General features: G+C 41.5%; 1 protein-coding gene across 1 annotated transcript in view; it reads left to right on the plus strand.

Moving 5' to 3' along the window:
- DIPK1A (divergent protein kinase domain 1A) overlaps positions 1-23,374 on the plus strand; it is a 120,837-nt gene that overhangs the window by 88,725 nt on the left and 8,738 nt on the right.

A 23,374-nucleotide genomic window follows, 5' to 3' on the forward strand; every position in this document is an offset into this window, starting at 1 on the left:
CACTGCAACCTCTGCCTCCCAGGTTCAAATGATTCTCCTGCCTCAGCCTCCCAAGTAGCTGGGACTACAGGCACCCACCACCACACCTGGCTAATTTTTCTATTTTTAGTAGAGATGGGGTTTCGCCATGTTGGCCAGGCTGGTCTCAAACTCCTAACCTCAGGTGATCCACCTGCCTTGCCCTCCCAAAGTGCTGGGATTACATGCATAAGCCACTGCACCCAGCCACGAGGATAAGATTTTAAAGAGCTGAGCCTAGTTTTTGTGGCTGCTATTAACTGGAGATGTATGATCTAAAATTGAAATATACAGTCTTATGGGGCTAGGGTAATAAAAATCTACTACATCCAACCAAGGATGGGATGGGAACCCTGGCACACCATGCTTTGGGCTGAGACCTTAAAGGAATGAACCCCAGGAGTAAAGGTAAACTAAAAGAGTCTCAGAATGGTGAGCTGACTTTTATGGTCTCTTTTACCCTGGGGGGAATTTGCTGATTCTGGGCATGGGCAGGGGTCTGAGAAGCAGAAACCTTATATTGGCGGAAAGCCCCTACTGGGGACAAGAAACCAGCAGAGCCTTTGTAGAAAACCAGGGGAACCTCATGCATACAGCCAGTTATCCCATTGGGATATTTGCCAATTCCTGGGCTCTGCAGAATGGGAGGTTAAACACTGCATTGGAAAACCTTTGAAAAGCAGAGCAGACACTTTGGCAGTCTCACAAGATACAGATTAGAGTTATGAACTTGCCAGAAGGAGAAACCCCAGTGAATACCAAGCTCTCAGTTAAAAATCCTAGAGGGATATATATCCTTGGACATAAGTAGCTAGAGCTTTACCCAGAGCTACAACAGAGCCTCAACTTCAAACAGCCCCTGATTTTGTTAAGGTAATCAGCTGCCATTACCTTTGTCTCCTAGACAGAAGGAAACCCTCTCTGGAGACATTATGTGAAAAAGTACAAAGAATGCCAAAAGACAAAATAAAATGACCAGAAATCAAGAGATAAGCACAGATACTAGAAGCAGATCTGCAGATGATCCAGATATTAGAGTTATTCAAAAAGGATGTAAAAATAACTGTTTATATTCATGTTCAATTAAATAGGAATAAAGGTAGAAGAAATAGGTAAAACAATGGATAATATTAACAGAGAATTGTAATATGTAAAAAAGAATCAGGGCTGGGCATGGTGGCTCATGCCTGTAGTCCCAGCACTTTGGCAGGCCGAGGTGGGCAGATCACTTGACTCCTGGAGTTTGAGACCAGCCTGGCCAACATAGTAAAAACCTGTCTCTACTAAAAATACAAAAAATTAGCCGAGTGTAGTGGCACACACCTGTAATTCCAGCTACTCAGAAGACTGATGCACAAGAATCACATGAACCCAGGAGGCAGAGGTTGCAGTGAGCTGAGATCACACCACTGCACCCCAGCCTGGGTGACAGAGGGAGACTCTGTCTCAAAAAAAAAAAGATTTAAAGAAAAAGAATCAGGAAGATAGTATGGAGGGTTCTCAAATTGTTAAACATAGAATTACCTTATGATCCAGTAAATCCATTTCTGGGTATATATACCAAAGCAAATTGAAATCAGGGATTCAAATGGATTCTGGCACACCAAGGTTCACAGTAGCATTATTCACAGTAGCCAAAAGGTGGAAACAAGCCAACTGTCCATCATATATAGATACAATGGAATATTAGCCTTTAAAAAAAGTGAAATTCTGATACATGCTACAACATGGATGAATATTGGAAACATTATGCTACGTGAAAGAAGCCAAACACAAAAAGACAAATATTGTATGATTCCATTATATGCTGCAATACCTAGAATAACAATTACATATAAAATGGGAGAAGGATAAAGGAAGTTAAAGTGTTTAAGTCCTTACAATATTGCAGAGTAGGATAAAAGAATCAACCAGTTAACTTTAGACTTTGATAATTCAAGGATGCATATTATTATTTCTAGGATAACCTATAGAATAGAAAAAGAGTGTATCATTTCCAAACTAACATAGAAAAAATTGAATAATAAAAGAATAAAAGAGGCCAGGTGCGGTGGCTCACACCTGTAATCCCAGCACTTTGGGAGGCTGAGGCGGGTGGATCACCTGAGGTTGGGAGTTCGAGACCAGCCTGACCAACATGGAGAAACCCCACCTCTAAATACAAAATTAGCCGGGCGTGGTGGTGCATGTCTGTAATCCCAGCTACTTGGGAGACTGAGGCAGGAGAATCACTTGAACCTGGGAGGTGGAGGTTGCAGTGAGCCAAGATCACACCAGTGCACTCCAGCCTGGGCAACAAGAGCAAAACTCAGTCTCTCAGGAAAAAAAGATAATAATAAAAGACTAGCCCAAAAGAAGGCAAGAAAGTAAAGAAAAAGAAACAGAACAGGCAGGATAAGTAAAAAAAAAAAAAAAAAAATACATAATAAGATGAAAGATGTCACAGATTGAATTCCCTGGAAAGCAGACTTAGAGACTAAGATTTGCCTGCAGCAAGTTGATTAAGTTGGGCTCTTGGGATTAACATCTGTAGAGAGTGAGGAAGCAGAGTAAGTCAGAGGGAAAAGTTGAACTGCACTGCAGTAGTAACAAAGGCCTTAAAGGTCAACCCTATAGGGAATTCTGGAGCTGGATGACCTTGCAAAGGTCCAGACCTTTATCCCCCTCACTGACCAGTCAGTGGAAGCAGATTCCCACCTTTACCCCCATCCCTGCAAGGAGGTATCACCTTGGGCAAGGCTGTACTCTAGCTGAGGGCAGGCCTAAAGAAGGACTCAGCTGAGAGCTATTTGCTACCTATACTCCCAGTGCTGAAGGAATAAGTGCTCCAATCCTGGAGAAGGAGATTTGGGTGGCTTACCATGGCATCAGATGGAGTATATTTAAACCCACATATGATGGTAATTACAGTATATTATCAGTGAACCAAATGATTCAGTTGAAAGACAAAGATTGTGAGGCTGTATTTAAAAATCAAAATCCAGGCCAAGCACGGTGGCTCATGCCTGTAATCCCAGCACTTGGGGAGGCCGAGGTGGGTGGATCACCTGAGGTCAGGAGTTTGAGACCAGCCTGGCCAACATGGTGAAACCCCGTCTCTACTACAACTACAAAAATTAGCCAGGCATGATGGCATGCTCCTGTAATCCCAGCTACCCAGGAGGCTGAGGCAGGAGAATCGCTGAAACCTGGGAGGCAGAGGCTGCAGTGAGCTGAGATCGCGCCATTGCACTCCAGCCTGGGCAACAGAGCAAGACTCCACCTCCAAAAAAAAAAAAAAAAATCAAAATACAGCTATTATCGAGATATCCGAAATATATAGAGATGTTGAAAGTAAAACAATATGAAGCCACTTACGCAAATGTGCAAATTCTTGGATGTTTAGAGGAAAGCAACAGATGTGTGTGTGTGTGTGTGTGTGTGTGTATAATTCATATAAGTTTTATATTGCAGATTATACCTTTTTTGAAAGTCTAAGCAGCCCTTCCTAACTTGAAATGTGATATATTTTAAATTGGTTTCTCCCATGGTTCAGTTTTACAATATCTGCCTAAGTAATTACCTGGCCATTTCATGAATTATGGCAATATCCACACATACTTCTGGTCCTGGTCATTACTGCTTTGAAATGTGGAATCTAAACTGATTGCCTCTCTCCGCCTGTATTAGTGCATGGACTGTTCTTTTCTTAAGTGGATTGAAGAGAACCAAAGCATATAATAAAATTGCTAATTTTGAATTTTAGGTATATAAATATAAAACTGCATAATCTTAAAGTCATGCTTAGTAAATACATGCTCATCAAAGGATTACAGTATCCGGTGTATAACCTTTGAACAGATTCCCTTCAAAATCTTCAGTCAATTTCATCTTTGTGAACTAAGGAAGATTATAAAGAGGCACAGAAGATCCAAAAGAGGTTCCACAGATATTATTTGCTTAAGTTTTAAGTTTTAAAGTGTGGGTTCTTTTATTCTCTTTAAAAGTTGGCAAAATCTTTCCTTTCACTTATTTTTCCTATTCTTTATAATTTAACCAGCACCAGGCATGGTGGCTCACATCTGTAATCCTAGCACTTTAGGAGGCCAAGGTGGGAGGAATACTTGAGGCCAGGAGTTTAAGACCAGCTGGGCAACATAGTGAGAATCCATCTCTACAAAAAAAAAAAAAATTAGCTGGGCACGGTGGCATGCACCTGTAGTCCCAGCTACTTGGAGTTTGAGGTGAGAGGATCACTAGAGCAAAAGAGGTCGAGGCTGCAGTGAGCCATGATAGCACCACTACACTCCAGCCTGGGCAACAGAATGAGACCCAGTATCAAAATAATAATAATTATTATTATTATTTAATATTTATTTTCAAGGTAACTACTGTCGTATAGCAATAATATTAAAAGTATAATCCATTTTAGAAGAGGTATCTATCAGTCAGTTAAATATTTATTGAACATCTACATCTAAGTTATTTTTCTAGGTGCTAGGCATATTGTGGTAAGCAAGACAGAATTCATGCCTTAAGGAGCTTTTTCTTCTTTTTTTTGAGATGGAGTCTCACTCTGTCACCCAGCCTGGAGTGCAGTGGCATGATCTCAGTTCACTGCAACCTCCGTCTCCCGGGTTCAAGCAATTCTCCTGCCTCAGCCTCCCTAGTAACTGGGAGTACAGGCATCCGCCACCACACCCTGCGAATTTTTGTGTTTTTAGTAGAGACAAGGTTTCACCATGTTGGCCAGGCTGGTCTCGAACTCCTGACCTCAGGTGATCCACCTGCCTCGGCCTCCAAAAGTGCTGGGATTATAGGTGTGAGCCACCACATCCAGCCAAGGAGCTTACATTCTTATTGTGGAATGTGTATAATAAAAACAAAAACAAGTAAATTAATAAGGTTCTGACAAGTGCAATGAAAATATATGTAATAACTGGCCGGGTGTGGTGGCTCACACCCATAATCCCAGCACTTTGGGAGGTCGAGGTGGGCGGATCACCTGAGGTTGGGAGTTTGAGACCAATCTGACCAACATGGTGAAACCCTGTCTCTACTAAAAAAAATTAAAATTGGCTGGGTGTGGTAGTGCATGCCTGAAATCCCAGCTACTAGGGAGGCTGAGGCAGGAGAATCACTTGAACCCAGGAGGCAGAGGTTGTGGTGAGCCGAGATCGCCGAGATCGCACCATTGCACTCCAGCCTGGGCAACACGAGCGAAACTGCGCCTAAAAACAACAAAAAAAAAATGTAATAGCAATATTTAGTAGAGAATGGCTAGGGCATGCTGTCTTAACCGGAAAAGCCTCTCTGAAAAGATGGCATTTTGAATTGGAAGCTTATGAGAGGAAGCAATTGTGTGAGAATCTAGGCAAAAAGCATTTAAAGAGAAAGGACAGTGAATGCAAATGCCCAAAGAGGGGAGTTTGAGGAATCTGATTGCTTTCATATGTGGCTTATGAAAATCTGTCTTATTCCTTTAGTAACACCATGTACATTTTTAAATGTTGGATATTAGTGGTACAACCCACTCCCTATGAAGAACTTCTCGATTACTAGTAGCTAAACCGTATCATGTCAGTCTATTAGAAAAAATGCTAGGCTGAAGTGAAAGCCCCAGCCTCACTTTTTCTTGTGCTATACTGTGTGGCTTTGAATAAGTGACTTTATTTCATTGGCTTGCTTTAACTACATTATACAGGTTCAAATAAAAGTATCTCTGTCCTACCTGCATCACAGATTTTATGAAGATAAAGTAGAATTGAACTAATTAACCTGGTAATCTAACACTGAATGATGCTCTGACATATCTGTTGAACATAGAGAAGGTTCTCAAGTCCTTGACTTACTTCATTTGATCTGGGGCAAGTACCCCATTACTTGTCATTGCTGTAACCTAGCATTGTAATTCAAAAATTTCCTGGAAGATTGCTGTAGCTGTCCCATTGAGAGCATTACCTCCAAGCTGAAATCATGGCTTAGGAGTTAGGGAGGACAGATTGTCAACAAACTGTAATAAGCAGTTTACCGCTGGGCACGGTGGCTCACACCTGTAATCGCAGTGCTTTGGGAGGCTGAGATGGGCAGATCACTTGAGGTCTGGAGTTTGAGATCAGCCTGGCCAACATGGTGAAACCCCATCTCTACTAAAAATACAAAAATTAGCCAGGCGTGGCAGTGCACGCCTATAATCCCAGCTAGTCAGGAAGCCAAGGCAGGAAAATCACTTGAACCTGAGAGGCAGAGGTTGCCGAGAGCTGAGATTGCGCCACTGCACTCCAGCCTGGGCAACAGAGCAAGACCCTGTCTCAACAACAACAAAAAAAACAGTTTATATCTGTTTAACAGTCGTGGTCTATTTTGTGTTCCATAGCTTTCTTCTCTGCATGCCTCTCTGTCTTTCTCTCTCCGTTTGTGTGTGAAGGGCCCCATCCATTGTAATAGTTAAGAGTGTAAGCATTGGAGTAAAAGAACTTTAGGTTTGAGTTCCAGCTTTGCCATTTCTGAGCTATATAAGCTGGGCAAATTATTTAGGCTTTGTAAAATGGAGATTAATAATACTTTCATATCAGGTGGTTGTAAGGATAAAATGAGTTCATGTATTGAAAGACTTAACACTGTATCTGACACATGGTAAATGTACAGTAAGTTATTATTGTTATATTCTCAAGTTCCTGCCCTTGAGTCTGACTGGGAAGATGAGACACACACACACATACACACACACATACACATATTATTTAATCAGGTGTATTAGTTAGGGTTCAACCAGAGAAGCAAAAGTGATACAAAGAGATTTATTGCAAGGAGTTGGTTTATACAGTTGTGGGGCTGGCTGAGCAAATCTAAAATCCATACAGAAGGCAATAAGGAAGGGCAGGCTGGAATTCTTGGGCATTGGCTGAAGCTGCTGTCTACAGGCAACATTTTTTCATCAGGGAATCCTCAGTAGTGCTCTTGAGGCCCTTCAACTGATAGAATCAGGCCCTCCAAGACTATCTAGGATACTCTCTTAAAGTCAACTGATTATGAATTTTAATTACATTTGCAAAATACCCTCACAGCAACACCTAGATTGTTTGTTTTGATAACTGGGGACTATGGCCTAGCCAGCCAAGTTGGCACATCAGAAGACCATCACGTCAGATTAAAATGATTTAGTTTGTATGGTAAGTAGTTGTACTATAAAAAGGTAAAAAAAGAAGGCATCTATGAATAGAGAGATTATTTTAGACAGAATAGTGTGGAAAGGCTTCATAGAGGAGGTAGAACTTCTACAGGGCCTTCAAGGCTGGGCGCGGCGGCTTACGCCTGTAATCCCAGCACTTTGGGAGGCTGAGGCGGGTGGATCACCGGAGGTCAGGAGTTCGAGACCATCCTGGCCAACATGGTGAAAACCCATCTCTGTTAAAAATATAAGAATTAGTCACAGCTGGTGGTACATGCCTATAATCTCAGCTACTTGGGAAGCTAAGGCAGGAGAATCACTTGAACCCAGGAGGCAGAGGTTGCAGTGAGCTGAGATCATGCCATTCCATTCCAGCCTGGGCAACAAGAGAGAAACTCCGTCTAAAAAAAAAAAACAAACTTCTACAGGACCTTATGGAATAGAAAGGATTTGGAAAGACATGAAAGAGTTTCTTTTTCCCTCTAATTATAAATCAGGCTTACCTTAGCACTTTTATTCCAAAGAATAAGATTCTGATTAACACTAGACCAGAGAATTCCCAGAACTTAGTATTATTTTCCTGAGATGTTTTCTGTAACCAATGGATAATTTTTATTAAGAGATTTAGGGTAATGCTATAAGGTGGGAACCAGAATTCAGATTAATTTTGCACACTGTACATTAGTTTGCAGTTTGAATTTAAGTTTACTGTTTTCAGTTTTAGTAAAAATATGAAACTTTCCACTGTCATCATCCATTATTTAGGGTTTGACTCTAGTGAGATGGATAATAAGCTTTTAAAACTCCAAGAAGGGAAATGGAGTGGGAACGGTATACCCAGAAAAGCCTTTGTTAACTTATGAAAGTTGTAGGAAACGAGAACTGTCTAAAAATGAGAGCAACAACTAACCCTGATTAGATGTGCTTGGAAAAATCCACTTTTTTTGTCAATTGTGCTTTTTTCTTTTTCCACCAAGCTAATTACATAATATGGTGGAGGAGGAGGTGCTTTTTTTGTTTTGTTTGGAGACAGAATCCCTCTCTGCCACCCAGGCTGGAGTGTAGTGGCGATCATAGCTCACTGCAGCCTTGCATTCCTGGGCTGCAGGGATCCTCCCACTTCAGCCTCCCGAGTAGCTGAGACTACAGGCATGAGCCATCATGCCCAGCTAATTTTTTAAATTTTTATTAGAGATGGGTTGTCACTGTGTTGCCCAGTCTGATCTCCAACTCCTGCCCTTAAGCGATCCTCCCGCCTGGATCTCCTGAGTAGCTGGGGTTACAAGTGTGAGTCACTGCTCTTGGCTATATAGTATGTTGTATCTTTTTTTTTTTTTTTGAGACGGAGTCTCACTCTGGCGCCCAGACTGGAATGCAGTGGCGCAGTCTCAGCTCATTGCACCCTCCACCTCCTGGGTTCAAGCAATCCTCTTGTCTCAGCCTTCTGAGTAGCTGGGATTACAGGCACACACCACCACACTCAGCTAATTTTTTTGTATTTTCAGTAGAGACAGGATTTCGCCATGTTGGCCTGGCTGATCTCAAACTCCTGATCTCAGGTAATCTGCCCGCCTTGGCCTTCCAGAGTGCTAGGATTATAGGTGTGAGCCAGTGTGCCCAGCCTTGTTGTATCATTTTTTTATGTTTTCTCTGATTATAGAAATTATTAATTTATTCATTATTTCAGCAAATCCTATTTGGTGTTTACCCATAAAGACATTTTACAGTTTGACTTTGTAGGTAAGATTCTCTTGACACAAAAAACAGATATTTTGTTTGTTGGGTTCTTTCATAAAGGGGAAAAAAGAAGCAGAGAAGAATATTCCCCTTCTATACATTTCTCAGGACCACATTGTTTAATATTGATCTCTTCTGACATATTCCTCTATGCAAGCAAATTCTAAGTTCCTACCTGGGTAATAATGAGGAATTACTCACTACATTACTCTAGCAAACCTTTGTGGCCATTATATGAGCACATCCTTTAAATGGAAGTATTAAAAAGTAAAAGGGCCTCTAAGTTTTATTACAGTCTCTTTTGAAATTTGATTTCTTGGGATAATGGATTATTGCTTAAAGCAACTAACATAAGATATACTAAATTTAAGATATTTGGAACCATGTTTTCAATTAGATAGTGATATATAGCTAACTATTTCATTTAGCTTTGCCTTTGCTTAGGATCAATTATTATTTAACTTGACAAGTATATTTTCTGCCATTATCCTGTGTTTTTGAGATATACTGAACCAGTCCTATTTGGAACACACTGTTTTGTTTTTGGTTTTGGTTTTTGGTTTTTTGGTTTTTTTGAGACAGAGTCTTGCTGTGTTGCCCATGCTGGAGTGCAGTGTCGCATCTCAGCTCACGGCAACCTTCACCTCCTGGGTTCAAGAGATTCTCCTGCCTCAGCCTCTGGAGTAGCTGGGATTATAGGCATGCGCCACCATGCCCAGCTAATTTTTTTGTATTTTTATTAGAGACGAGGTTTCACCATGTTGACCAGGCTAGTCTCAAACTCCTGATCGACCTCAAGTGATCCGCCCACCTTGGCCTCTCAAAGTGCTGAGATTATAGGCGTGAGCCACCGCACCTGGCAAGAACACACTGTTTTAAAGTACAAGCTTTTTTCCTTTTAAGAAAAGTATAACCCTTTTCCCTTTATACCAACTTCTTTATGAACTTATAAAAAAAATTATTAAACAAGTTTATTTGAAATCTTAACACACATAAACCCTATTCTAAGGAAATCTCTATTTTATTTTGATTTTTGTGGGTTTTTTTTGTTTTGTTTTTGTTGTTTTTGTAGAGACAGGGGTCTTTCTATGTTGCCCAGCCTAGTCTTGAACTCTTAGCTTCAATTGATTCCCCCTGCCTCAGCCTCCCAAAGTGCTGGGATTGTAGGCATGAGCCACCACTGCCCGGCCAATCTTAAATCATAGTAGCACTTCTGGTGGCCTTCATGTCTTATGCTACACTGTCTTATATTTTGTGATATTTGTTGTAATCCTGGCACAGGCGGTATCACTGTTAAGATTAGCTCATTCCTGTGAAGCAAGAAAGAGACTAAGGGTTAAAGCCAACTTAGAAAGAACAAGCCAGCAATAAAACATTTTATTTCAATTAAATATTTATTGTCTGCCTACTGGCACTGTGCTTGAGCTTGGGGATACAGAGATGAGAGGTATCCCTGCCCTGAAGATGCTTACAGACTAGTAGGGGATATGGAAAAATAAAAAGGAGGAGCACATACACGAGACTGGGAGTAGGGTTGCTAGGTAGCAAATAAAAATACAGGATGCTCAGTTACATTCAAATTTAAAATAAACTAGGACTACCTTGAGTATATCTCAAATATTGCCAATAAAGAACAATAATTTTTCAGCATAAGTATATCCTAAGCAACATTTTGCTCGGAAACCCCAATGAATAAGGACCCAGACAACTTTCTGGAAAAGGTTACATCTGAGCTGAATTTTGATGAATGAGCATTGCAGACAGAAGGAGGCATGTGCAAAGCTACAAACATAAGAAATAATGCTACATTCCAGGCATAGCATAGCTAGAGCAGAGAAGATGAAAGGCAATTTGCAGAGGTGAAGGAAGCCAGGTCAAACTCATAACAGACCTTGTATATCATGGTAAGGAATTTGCCTTTTACCTTCAGAGCAGTAGAGAATCAGTAGAAGTTTTTAAGCAGGGAAGTGACTGATCAGATTTATGTTTAGAAAAATTTTGCTACTTGTAGTGGAGAGGGTGGTTTAGATAGGAGACAGCACAAGCAGGGGGATCTGTTTTATGGCAGTTGTAATAATCCAGGCACAAAGTGACGAGGGTTTAAACTATGGCATTGACAGTGGGAATGGAAGGGATGAAATAGCCTCAAAGGATATGAAGGAAGTAATTTGATTGCCAGCAACTGGTGACCAGTTGAGTTTGGGGAAATGGGGAAGAACAAGAACTTTAGGACAACTCACTGCTTCCCTCCTCGGTACCTAGGTGGTTGATGGCACCTTCCACTGAGGCAGGCCATAAAGGAGGACAACCCTTGGGACAGAGGAGGGCAGGGTGTGATGGTTCAGTCTTGGATAGGCTGAGTGTGAATTGCTTTTAGGTTATCCAAATCGAGACAAGAGATGTTCAGGTAGCACTTGGATATTTAATTCAGGAAAAAGGCCTAGGCTGGGATAGAACCAGGATTCCTTGGAGCTGTGGGAATGTCACTGATGATGGTATACAGAGAACACAAGGAAAATGGAACAAAACCCTGGAAAACACTAATACTTAAGATGGTGAGAAAGGAAGAGAATTCCATAAAGAACACTCATAAAGAGTTGCCAGACAGGTGGTTCGCTTGAGCTCAGGAGTGCAAGATCAGCCTAAGCAATAAGGCAAAACCTTGTCTCTACAAAAAATACAAAACTTAGCCGGGTGTGGTAGTGCGTGCTTGTAGTCCCAGCTACTTGGGAGGCTGAGGTGGGAGGATCACCTGAGCCCAGGGAGGTTGAGGCTACAGTGAGGTGTGATAACGCCACTGCACTCCAGACTGGGTGGCAGTGTGAGACCCTGTCTCAAAAAAGATAAAAGAGAGTTGCTAGAGAAGGAGGAGGAAAACATGAAGAGAGAAGCCATAGGAAACAGTTTTAAAACAGTGTGGTCAACCAGGACAAATGCTGAAGGAGGTTAAATAATATAAGGACTAAAATTTGCAAGTCAGAGATCATTGTTAAAACTGTTATGAGTATTGGCTGGGCGCAGCAGCTCATGCCTGTAATCCCAGCACATTGGGAGGCCAAGGTGGGTGGATCACTTGAGGCCAAGAGTTAGAGACCAGCCTGGGCAACATGACAAAAACTCGTTTCTACTAGAAATACAAAACTTAGCCATGCCTGGTGGTTCTTGCCTGCAGTCCCAGCAGCTACCTGCGAGGCTGAGGCACAAGAATTGCTGGAACCCAGGAGGCAGAGGTTGCAGTGAGCCGAGATCACACCATTGCACTCCAGCCTGGGTGACAGAGTGAGACCCTGTCTCAAAAAAAAAAAAAAAAAAAAGAGAATAGAAAAACTTAATATATGATTATCTAAAAAATAGATACATTTGACAAAATTCAGTCAATTCTCAGCAAACTAAGAATAGGAGGGAACTTTCTCAATCTGATAAAAGACATCTATGAAAAACCCACAGCCAACATCATATGTAATGGTGAAAATCTGAATATATAATCTCTGAGATTAGGATCAAAGCAAGGATATACATTCTCATTTCTATTCACATATTACTGAATATCCTATAATATCCTATAATAAGTCAAGAAAAAAAAAGGACGTAGAGATTGGGCAGGAGGGAGGGAAGAAACAGAATCCACCTATGTCTGATGTAAGTGAGGATTCGGTACCCCCATACAACCTTATTACTAGGCTGTATGAAAGCAATTTCTGCTAGACATGTAGACATTTGTTCAGTCATAAAACATTTTATTTGCAACAAATAAATTTATTTTCAAGCAGTCATGAAACATTTCATATAATCTGCCTGTAAACTTATTAAAGTTCTAACTCTGCCTTTTTCTTTCTTTTTTTTGAGATTCAGTCTTGCTCTGTTGCCCAGGCTGGAGTGCAGTGGTACGATCTCAGCCCACTACAACCTCCTCCTCCTGGGTTCAAGTGACTCTCCTGTCTCAGCCACCCCAATAGCTGGGACTAAGGTGCACACCACCACACCTGGCTATTTTTTTTTTTTTTTTGGTATTTTTAGTAGAAATGGGGTTTCACCATGTTGGCCAGGCTGGTCTCGAACTCCTGACCTCAGGTGATCCACCTGCCTCGGCCTCCCAAAGTGCTGGGATTATAGGTGTGAGCCACTGTGTCTGGCCCCCAAGTCTACCCTTTTAAGTGCTCTATCAACTTGCATGAAAGATTTAGTCAAGGCAAAAGCAATGATACTTCAAAGGCAGGCTTGTGTTTCCTTATAATTAGCGTCAGGCCACTAGAAATTCTAAACCAATAATTCTCAATATGTGGTCTCTTAGGCCAGCGTGGGCACTTAAAATTAATGCATATTTTCAGTCTAATGCAAGACCTACTGAGTCAGAAACTCTGAGACGGGTCCAGCAAACTGTGTTTTAATCAACCCTCCATGCAATCTGAAGCTCTCTAAAGTTTGAGAACCTCTAACTGTAAAACTGTTAGCTCCAGGTACCTCCCTAAAGGTAAAGATTATAGCCTCAACTAGTTATTAAACCCCCTTCATAAAAAGGTATGGAATATCTCATATTTTAGCCAATCCACATATCTTAGATACCTTTAATTTTACCACTTATCATTCACTTGTAACATTTATCATGCTATTTAACAAACCACAGGCCGGGTGCAGTGGCTCATGCCTGTAATCTCAGCACTTCAGGAGACCAAGGCAGGCAGATTGCTTAAGGCCAGGAGCTTGAGACCAGCCTTGGCAACAAATTGAGACACCATCTCTACTAAAAATAAAAAAAAAATTAGCCACGGTGGTGGCATGCACTTGTAATCCTAGCTACTTAGGAAGCTGAGGTGGGAGGATTGCTTGAGCCCAGGAGGTCAAGGCTGCAGTGAGCTTTGATCATGCCACTGCACTTCCAGCCTGGGCAACAGAGTGAGACCCTGTCTCAAGAGAAAACCACAAATTTCACCAATAAAAGCCAGATTTCCTAATTAACAAAAACCTCAGAAATTGACCAATCTTGATCAAAGTAAGGAGATAAGGAATATGGAAGTGCTTAGAGTAGCTGCCTCGAGCATTGGCTTCCTGATTACAGCTCTAGCCAAGCACCTGTGCATTCCTGATTTGGATATGAGAGGCATCTGGACTATAACTTACACTGAGGAATTTTAAAATAAATTGCAGACTCTGTTATAACCGAAGGAAGGAAAGAGTGGTGAGTATGTGTGTGTTGGGGGGAGGGGAGAGAGAGATTTGAGCACTCTTAATGGCTGAGAGGATAAGAATGTGAACCTGAAGTGGAAGTCTAGAAAATGGTGAAGATTTAATATTGTCGATACGGGGAACGGGACTAGAGGCGTGGAAGATTTTCAGGCATTATTAAAAACCCAACTCAGCTATTTTTTTTCTTAGGAAAAATTGATGAGTTTTTCTGAAATACATTTTTAGAACATAAATCTTAGAAAATTACTTAAAACCTAGTAGTAGTGTACATCTGTTCATCGTTATTGCCCCCTTGTGGTAGTTTCCATAGTTCATGAAATTATTCATTCAACGAGGTGGGTTTCGTCAAATAAAACTAAAGAGTGCCATCTCCTGGTGTGATGAGGTATGTGCAAGCAAGGGAGGCATTTAGGAGAATCACCCGAGTAAAGAAAAATCTTAGGACAGGAAAAACCTTTGATGTTTTCGCTGATTATCCTGTGGTAAAGTGGAACATTCTCTTTAATTTCTGTGTCTTTTTATTTAGAATATCGTTTACTGACAGTAATTACAGTTTGTGTGTGTGGCTGTGCCTGAAAAACAACAAAACAAAACGAAACAGTACGTGGCCAACCATCCTTTCTATACAAGCATGTGGGAAATTTGCTTTTGGTTTGTGATGGAAGCCACAAGTGGAAGAGCCTGCTCATTGTAACTACCTCTTTGATGAATGGTTGGCCTGAGGTTTTTGCTCAGAACTAGAGTTTCAGTCTTGTAGCTGAATGCCAGACTAGTTTTTACTGCTTCCCAATACGTTTACTAATGAGCTACCTGGTTTGTGCTATTTAAAAAAAAAAAAAAAATGTATTAAATGTTATAGAAAAGTCTGCACTTTAATCCTCAATGAGATTTTAAAGCCAAAACCACTATTTATGTTGGTTATTTAATAAACATTTACTGAACACTTAAATACCAAACGGTGCTGTGTGCTAGAGAGGAGGAGAGATTTGAAGATGAATGTAACCAACTATCTGCCTTCAAATCATCCAGCTTTCCACAAGGGAAGATAACATGGACGAAAATAATGTTAGATTTGAGAATATACAGAAAGAAGGGAGGAAGAAAATAGGCTCAGGAAAGAAATATAAACTCCCAAGATGATTTATTGAAAGATAGTTGTTGTGGAAAGAGTCATGTTTAAATCCTGACATTGAACAGAGTTAAGATAAAGTGTTTAAGATTCAGGAGCCCAAGATCAGAACAGTGGAAGGGTATTGCTCTTTAAGTCCAATCCCATGAATTGTTCATGATAGAGTGCCCTACTTCTGGATAAAAACCCAGCATACACTTCATTCATTCATCCATTTGGCAAGTGCTTTTTTATCTATTTGATTATGTGTCAGGCATTGTGCAAAGTCCTCAGGAAACAAGGATGAAAGTCCTAGCCCTGTTGTGAGTTGCTTGTGTGGAGGGAATGACCAGAGACACCTTTAGTGGGTGCACTCAGGAGGGGCATCTGACACAGTCGGTACTAAACCTGCTCTGCATGGTCCTCTCCAATATCAATAATCCTGGTTCTGTTACCTTAGTGGTTAAAAGAACAGGCTCTGGAGACAGACTCTCTGGGCTCAGGTTCCAACTCTGCCATTAACCTGCTCTCTGTAAAATTCTTACCCTCTTCTTAACCTCTCTTGCCTTGGTTTCTTTATCAATAAAATGGAAATAATGGTGATACCTATTCCATAGGGAGATTGTGAGAATTTAAGATATATATACATGCAAATCTCATAGAACAGTATTAGCATATAAAAAACAATATGGCAGCCAGGCACAGTGGCTCACTCCTGTAATCCCAGCACTTTGGGAGGCCGAGGCAGGCAGATCACGTGAGGTTAGGAATTCCAGACCAGCCTAGCTAACATGGTGAAACCTCATCTCTACTAAAAATACAAAAATTAGCTGGGTGTGGTGGCAGGTTCCTATAATCCAGCTACTCGGGAGGCTGAGGCAGGAGAATCGCTTGAACTGGGGAGGCGGAGGTTGCAGTGAGTCGAGACCGCGCCATTGCACTCCAGCCTGGGTGACAAAAGCGAAACTCCATCTCAGAAAAAAAAAAAAAGCAATATGGCAAACGCCGTGTATCTGCCACCTTCTTAACAAATCTTAACCTTTTGCCATATTTGCTGCATTTTTAAAAATAAGTAAAACATTACAAGTATAGTTGAAGCTCTCTTATCCTGCCTGATACTCTCCTTCCTCCCACTTCACAGGAAGCACCATCTTGAATATGGTATGAGTTTTTGCCATGATGTTTTTCTTTCACTACATGTGGCAGGGGTACATAAATACTATGTTTATGTTTGCATGTAGTACCATTTAATAAATGGTACTAAACTGCTCACGTCATTCTGAAATTGTTTCCATTTCACATTATGTTGATATGTCTGGGCCTAATTCTCTCATTTTTAATGACTGCATAGTATTTCGTGCTATGAATATACCACAATTTATTTAACCATTCTCCTGTTGAGGGGCATTAATGTTCTTACCCATTTTGCACTCTCATAAACTGCATCTGGATGGCAAATCTCCCAGTACTGCATCCGGATGGCATGCTGCAGTCCTTCTAAGACTGTACCCTGGGCCTGCGTCTTGTCTTGTCTGGTCTGTTCTTTTCTTTTTTTTTTTCCTTCCTTAAAACTAATCTCTCAAGGCTGGGTGCAGTGGCTCACGCCTGTAATCCCAACACTTTGGGAGGCCGAGGCGGGTGGATCACCTGAGGTTGAAAGTTTGAGCCCAGCCTGACCAACATGAAGAAACCCCGTCTCTACTAAAAATAAAAATTAGCTGGGCGTGGTGGTGGACACCTGTATCCCAGCTACTTGGGAGGCGAATGCAGGAGAATCGCTTGATCCCAGGAGATGGAGTTTGCAATGAGCCGAGATCACGCCATTGCACTCTAGCCTGGGCAACAAAAGCAAAACTCCATCTCAAAAAATTATAATGATAATAATAAATAATAAATAAATAAACTAATCTTTCATAGAGTTATTGGCCTGCTTTCTTTGGAGGGAAACATTTTTGGTTATTGATTCAATTTTTTATATGTATTAATCTAATTCAGCTTTTCTATTTGTTCCTGCATGACTTTCTATTATGTATATTTTTCTAGAAAAATTGTTTATTTCAAATGTATTACCATAAATTGTTTCTATTTTTTTGCCGTCACTACTCTTTTCTTCCCTAATAATATTTATTTGTTTCTCCTCTTTTTCTCATAATCAGTCTTGCTAAAGGTGTATCTTTTTTGTTAAAGTTTTCAAAGAACTACCTTTTTATATTTATTTGTTTATTTATTTATTTATTTAGAGACAGGGTCTCACTCTGTTACTCAGGCTGGAGTGCAGTGGCACAGTCACATTTCACTGCAGCCTTGACCTCCAGGGCTCAAGCCATCCTCCCACCTCAGGCTCCCGAGTAGCTAGGACTACAGGTGTGCACCCACACCTGGCTAATTTTTGTATGTTTTGTAGAGACAAGGTTTTGCCATGTTGCCCAGTCTGGTCTCGATCTCCCGAACTCAGTGATTCACCCTCCTCAGCCTCCCAAAGTGCTGGGATTATAGGCATGAGCCACCACACCTGGCCTGATTTTTTTTCCATTTATTTCTTCATTTATTATTTCTTTTCTCCTACTTCTTTTGGGAGTTTATTTTCATTATTGTTGGGCTTTCTTTTTTTTTTTTTTTCTTTGAGACAGAGTCTCACTTTGTTGCCCAGGCTGGAATACAGTGGCATGATCATGGCAGCCTCAACCTCATGGGTTCAAGGGATCCTCCTTCCTCAGCCTCCTGAGTAGCTGGGACTATAGGCACACACCACCATGCCTGGCTAATTTAAAAAAAAAAAAAATTTTAGAGATGAGGTCTCACTGTGTTCCCTAGGCTGGTCTTGAACTTCTGGCCTCAAGCAGTCCTCCTGCCTTCATCTCCCATAGTGCTGGGATTATAGTTGTAAGCCACTGAGCCGGTCTGTTGGGTTTGTTTTTTTGTTTGTTTTTTTGGTTGGTTGTTTTTTTAAGTCTCTTTAGTTGAGCGATTATTTATATTCAGTATCTTGGTTTTTTCATCATTGCGTTTAAATTTGGAAATTGCTATAATTTTCACTCTAAGAACTGCTTTGACTGCCTCCCACAAGTTTTGATATGTATACCTATATTGTTCACTTCTAAATATTTTTGCATTTCCATGGTAATTTCTACTTTAACCCACAAATTATTTAGGAATGTGCTTTTTAGTTTCCAAACGTATGTTTGTTTGTTGTTTTACTTTTAACTTTTTTTTTTTTTTTTTTTTTTTGAGATGGAGTCTCGCTCTGTCGCACAGGCTGGAGTGCAATGGCCGGATCTTGGCTCACTGCAAGCTCCGCCTCCCGGGTTCACGCCATTCTCCTGCCTCAGCCTCCGGAGTAGCTGGGACCACAGGCGCCCGCCACCTCGCCCGGCTAGTTTTTTGTATTTTTTAGTAGAGATGGGGTTTCACCGTGTTAGCCAGGATGGTCTCGATCTCCTGACCTCGTGATCCACCCGTCTCGGCCTCCCAAAGTGCTGGGATTACAGGCGTGAGCCACCACGCCCGGCCTACTTTTTACTTTTTAAAAAAAATTGTAGAGTTTTTCAGTCATTTCTTTTTGTCTCTTTTCTTTCGCAATGGGCCATGTTTGAGCTATGGGACTTCAACTTGACTTTTATTGTTCCACTTATTTTTTATTTATTTGTGGTCAGAGAATGTGGTCTATATGATATAACTTCCTTGGAAACCCTAAACCATACCTACAGGAGCTTTCACTCAAGCTTCTCCTAATGAGGCCTCAGAATTCCCATCACCTTTGCCTCAAGGAAGAAACATACCAATGAAATTGCTGGCCATCTGCTACCAAGCACATATGCCTAACAGATGGTCCTGCATTTCCTAAAATATCCCCAAAGGTTGACCAGATGGAAGAAAGACATTGGGCCTCTCCCAAGTGACCTCCCAAACTTGAGTTTAAGAACTAGATTGCTCACTTTGGGAGGCCGAGGCAGGCGGATCACGAGATCAGGAGATTGAGACCATCCTGGCTAACATGGTGAAACCCTGTTTGTACAAAAAATACAAAAAATTAGCCAGGCGTGGTGGCGGGTGCCTCTAGTCCCAGCTACTTGGGAGGTTGAGGCAGGGGAATGGCGTGAACCCGGGAGGCGGAGCTTGCAGTGAGCTGAGATCGTGCCACTGCACTCCAGCCTGGGCGACAGAGTGAGACTCCATCTCAAAAAAAATTAAAAAAAAAAAAAGAACTAGATTGCTTTGCTCCTCTCCCAAAGATGAAACTTAATATTCTTAGCTGCAGACAGATCTGCAAGAGAAACCAGGTCATAGCCAAGGGCTTGTCCAGGAACTTCTCCACTACTAGTAGCTGAAGGGCAACAGTGCCTTGGTGTTGACACTTAACTCTGCACATGGGCAGGGCTCTTTATCTCCCTTATCCTCAAAGCAAACTGTAAGGAGTGTTGGTAGGAGGGTACAGGAGGCAGGCCTGAGGAGCCTGTGCCATTCTGAGCAATATACAGTAGTCATTAAGAGAGTGGGCTCTGGAGCCAAACTGACTGGGTTGGAATCCTGGCTTTATTATTTTGTAGTTGTGAACAAGTTACTTAACAGATATTTCTGTTTCTGTTTTCTTATCTTTTAATGGATAATAGGTTCCACCTCCCAGGGTGGTTGTCATGGTAATAAATGTATAGTGCTAGGAACAATGCCTGACACTTAAGAAACACCTACTAACTATCAGGTACTATATAAACAGTTTTTTTTTTTTTTTTTTTTTTTTTTTTTTGAGACGGAGTCTTGCTCTGTCACCCAGGCTGGAGTGCAGTGGCCGGATCTCAGCTCACTGCAAGCTCTGCCTCCCGGGTTCACACCAATCCCCTGCCTCAGCCTCCCGAGTAGCTGGGACTACAGGCGCCTGCCACCACGCCCGGCTAGTTTTTTTTTTGTATTTTTTAGTAGAGACGGGGTTTCACCGTGTTAGCCAGGATGGTCTCGATCTCCTGACCTCGTGATCCGCCCGTCTCAGCCTCCCAAAGTGCTGGGATTACAGGCTTGAGCCACCGCGCCCGGCCTTATATAAACAGTTTTTATTGGCAGACACAGTGGCTTACGCCTGTAAATCTAGCAGTTTGGGAGGCTGAGGTGGGAAGCTTGCATGAGCCCAGGAATTTGAAACCAGCCTGGGCAACAAAGTGAAGCGCCATCTCTACAAAAAATTTAAAAATTAACCAGGCATAGTGGCACATTCTTGTAGTCCCAGCTACTCGGGAGACTGAGGCAAGAGGATCACTTGAGCCTGGGAGGTCGAAGCTGTGGTGAGCCATGATCGCACCATTGCACTCCAGTCTGGGCAACAGACTCTGTCTCAAAAAAAAAAAAAAATCAGTTTTTATTAATTCAATTACCTGAGCTGTTTTCATTCCAATCCATTTCAACTGGCTTTCATGTTCCGTTTCTCCATTCATCTCTTTGTTAGCTGAAATTCCTTCTCCAATCATTTCTTCAGGAGATGCTCATGGAAATTATGTTTTCTGAACCTTACGTGTTCAAAAATATTTGGTGCCTACTAAAAGAAAGTTCAGCTATATAAAATAATAATAGGCTATGACTGAGCACTTATGAAAGTCACAGGTGATCTATACTTAGACTATTTAATCCTCATAATGATGCTGTAAATTAAGACCTATTAACATCCCCTTCACAGATGAGACTATTAGGACACAGGCGAGTCTCACTTCCTTTCCCAAAGCCTCCGCTGCCATTGCACCACTGTTGTCTACTGTTAAATATGGCTATGGAGAAATCTGGGGCCAATCTGATTTGTTTCCCCTTTAAGGTGCCTTGATCTTTTTACCTGGATGCTCAAAGGATAACTTATTTTTGAAGTTCAGTGAACCTCAGTGGGATATGTCACAGGGGTCATTCATGTCAGTTTTTCTTGGGACATTCATTGTATATCCTTTCAATCTGTAGATTAAAGTGTTTTAATTTCTGTGAAGTTTCCTTGAATTCTACTTTGAGTATTTTTTCTTTTCCACTTGTTCCCATTCTCCTTCATATGGATATGGTGGATATACTTTGTCTTTTATATCTATAAATTTATCGTAAATTCATTTTATTTATTTTTAAATTTCCATTTCATTTTGCTTGCATTCCTCAACCTTGTCCTCCAGAGTTTTTTGTTGTTGTTTTTGTTTTTTTAAAGACAGGATCCCCCTCTGTCACCCAGGCTGGAGTGCAATGGTGCAATCTTGGCTCTCTGCAACCTCTGCCTCCCAGGCTCAAGTAATCCTCCTACTTCAGCCTCCCAAGTAGCTAGTACTACATGTGTGTGCCCCCACACCCAGCTAATTCTTTTGTATTATTTGTAGAGATGGGGTCTTGCTATGTTGCCCAGGCTGCTCTCAAACTCCTGAGCTCAAGCAATCTGCCTGTCCCAGCCTCCAAAGTGCTGTTATTACAGGGATGAGCAACAACGCCTGGCCTAGTCCTCCTAAATCTTACTGTGTTTTATCCCTGTCTGTCTTTCCCCTCATTTTTAATGTGGCTTTTATTTCTAGGATGTTTTATTTTCCTTCCTGTCTGAGTTCTGTTAGCTTATTTTAAACTTCCTCCTATTGCCTCATCATTTCTTCTGCTTTGAAGTCTTATTTTAAACTGGTTCAGTAAGTCCTTTAAATTCATAACAATATGTTTGGTCTGTTTCATAGCAACATTCTTCTAGATTTTTTTTTTTTTTTTTTTTTTTTTTTTTTGAGATGGAGATACACTTTTCTTGCCCAGGCTGGAGTGCAGTGATGTGATCTCGGCTCACTGCAACCTCTGCCTCCCGGGTTCAAGCGACTCTCCCACCTCAGCCTCCTGAATACCTGGGATTACAGGCATGCGCCACCATGCCCAGCTAATTTTGTATTTTTAGTAGAGGCAGGGTTTCTCCATGTTGGTCAAGCTCGTCTTGAACTCCCAACCTCAGGTGATCCACCCACCTCAGCCTCCCAAAGTGCTGAGATTACTGGCGTGTAAGCCACTGTGCCCTGCCTAGAAAATTTTTTTTATCTGACATTTGCTTTTCCTATTCCATTCTTCCTAATTCTTGTAGATTTGCTATGTAGATCTTTTGCTTGTTTGGTTTTGATTATTACTCATTACTGAGTGAAATGAGCCAGCCATGTGCAGGAAGCAACTGGGCAGTAAACTGAGCTGGTAGTGAAGCTGCTTGTGGCCCTGTCTCCCAGCCATAGTTCATCAACAGACTGCCTCCAGCAAAGAGAACATTTCTGAGGATTTTATCATTCAGGCCTGCCTTATCTTACTATTTCATGGTGCCAAATAGAGTTCTGGGAAGTTCCCACAGCTTGTGCCCCTTAAACCTTTGTTGCAACCAGGGTAGTGGTTGTGCTCTGCAGATGGACCACCTCCTTGGTGCTCTGCCAACTTTGTCTGCGAGTGGGGCCCACAGCAGGTATTTAATCTCAGCATACTTCTAGGCTCTGGTGTAGTCTTTACTGAATTTGGCAGGTCATCCTCATTTATTGTACCTAGGGTTTCATTGGTACCTTATTTTTTCAGAGTGGATGGTTTTTTTTTTCCCCCTTTCTTGTTTTTGGGTGATCTCAAGGATGACAACATGACAGGGGTAACTTTATTTTGTTATTCTAAACTTTATTTATTTTAAAACCAGAACTTTTTTTTTTTTTTTTTTTTTTGGAGACAGGGTCTCACTCTCTCACCCAGACTGGAGTGCAGTGGCATGATCTTGGCTCACCACAACCTCTGCCTCCCAGGCTCAAGTGATTCTTCTGCCTCAGCCTCCCAAGTAGCTGGGATTACAGGTGCCCGCCATTACCGCCTGGCTAATTTTTGTATTTTAGTAGAGACAGGGTTTCACCATGTTAGCCAGGCCGGTCTTGAACTCCTGACCTCAAATGATCCACCAGCCTCAGCCTCCCAAAGTGCTGGGATTACAAGCGTGAGCCACCGCGCCTGGCCTAAAACTGGAACCATTTTTAAAAATAGAGTGCCTCTATTCTTGGAAGGAGTAGGTAACATACCGCCTTAGACCACATCAAGTGGGTAAAATAGTTTCAAAGTTCTACACACACCCCAACAGCAAAAAGCTTTCTCATAATCATATAGGTGTAAGTAACAGCTTAGATCAAATCCAGGTCTGTCGAAGTCCAAAGCCTCAGTTCTTTTTGTCATAGAACTTTCTCATAAAG

This window comes from Macaca mulatta, chromosome 1 (assembly GCF_049350105.2).
Source record: "Macaca mulatta isolate MMU2019108-1 chromosome 1, T2T-MMU8v2.0, whole genome shotgun sequence".
In the NCBI taxonomy this organism is placed as follows: Eukaryota; Metazoa; Chordata; class Mammalia; order Primates; family Cercopithecidae; genus Macaca; species Macaca mulatta.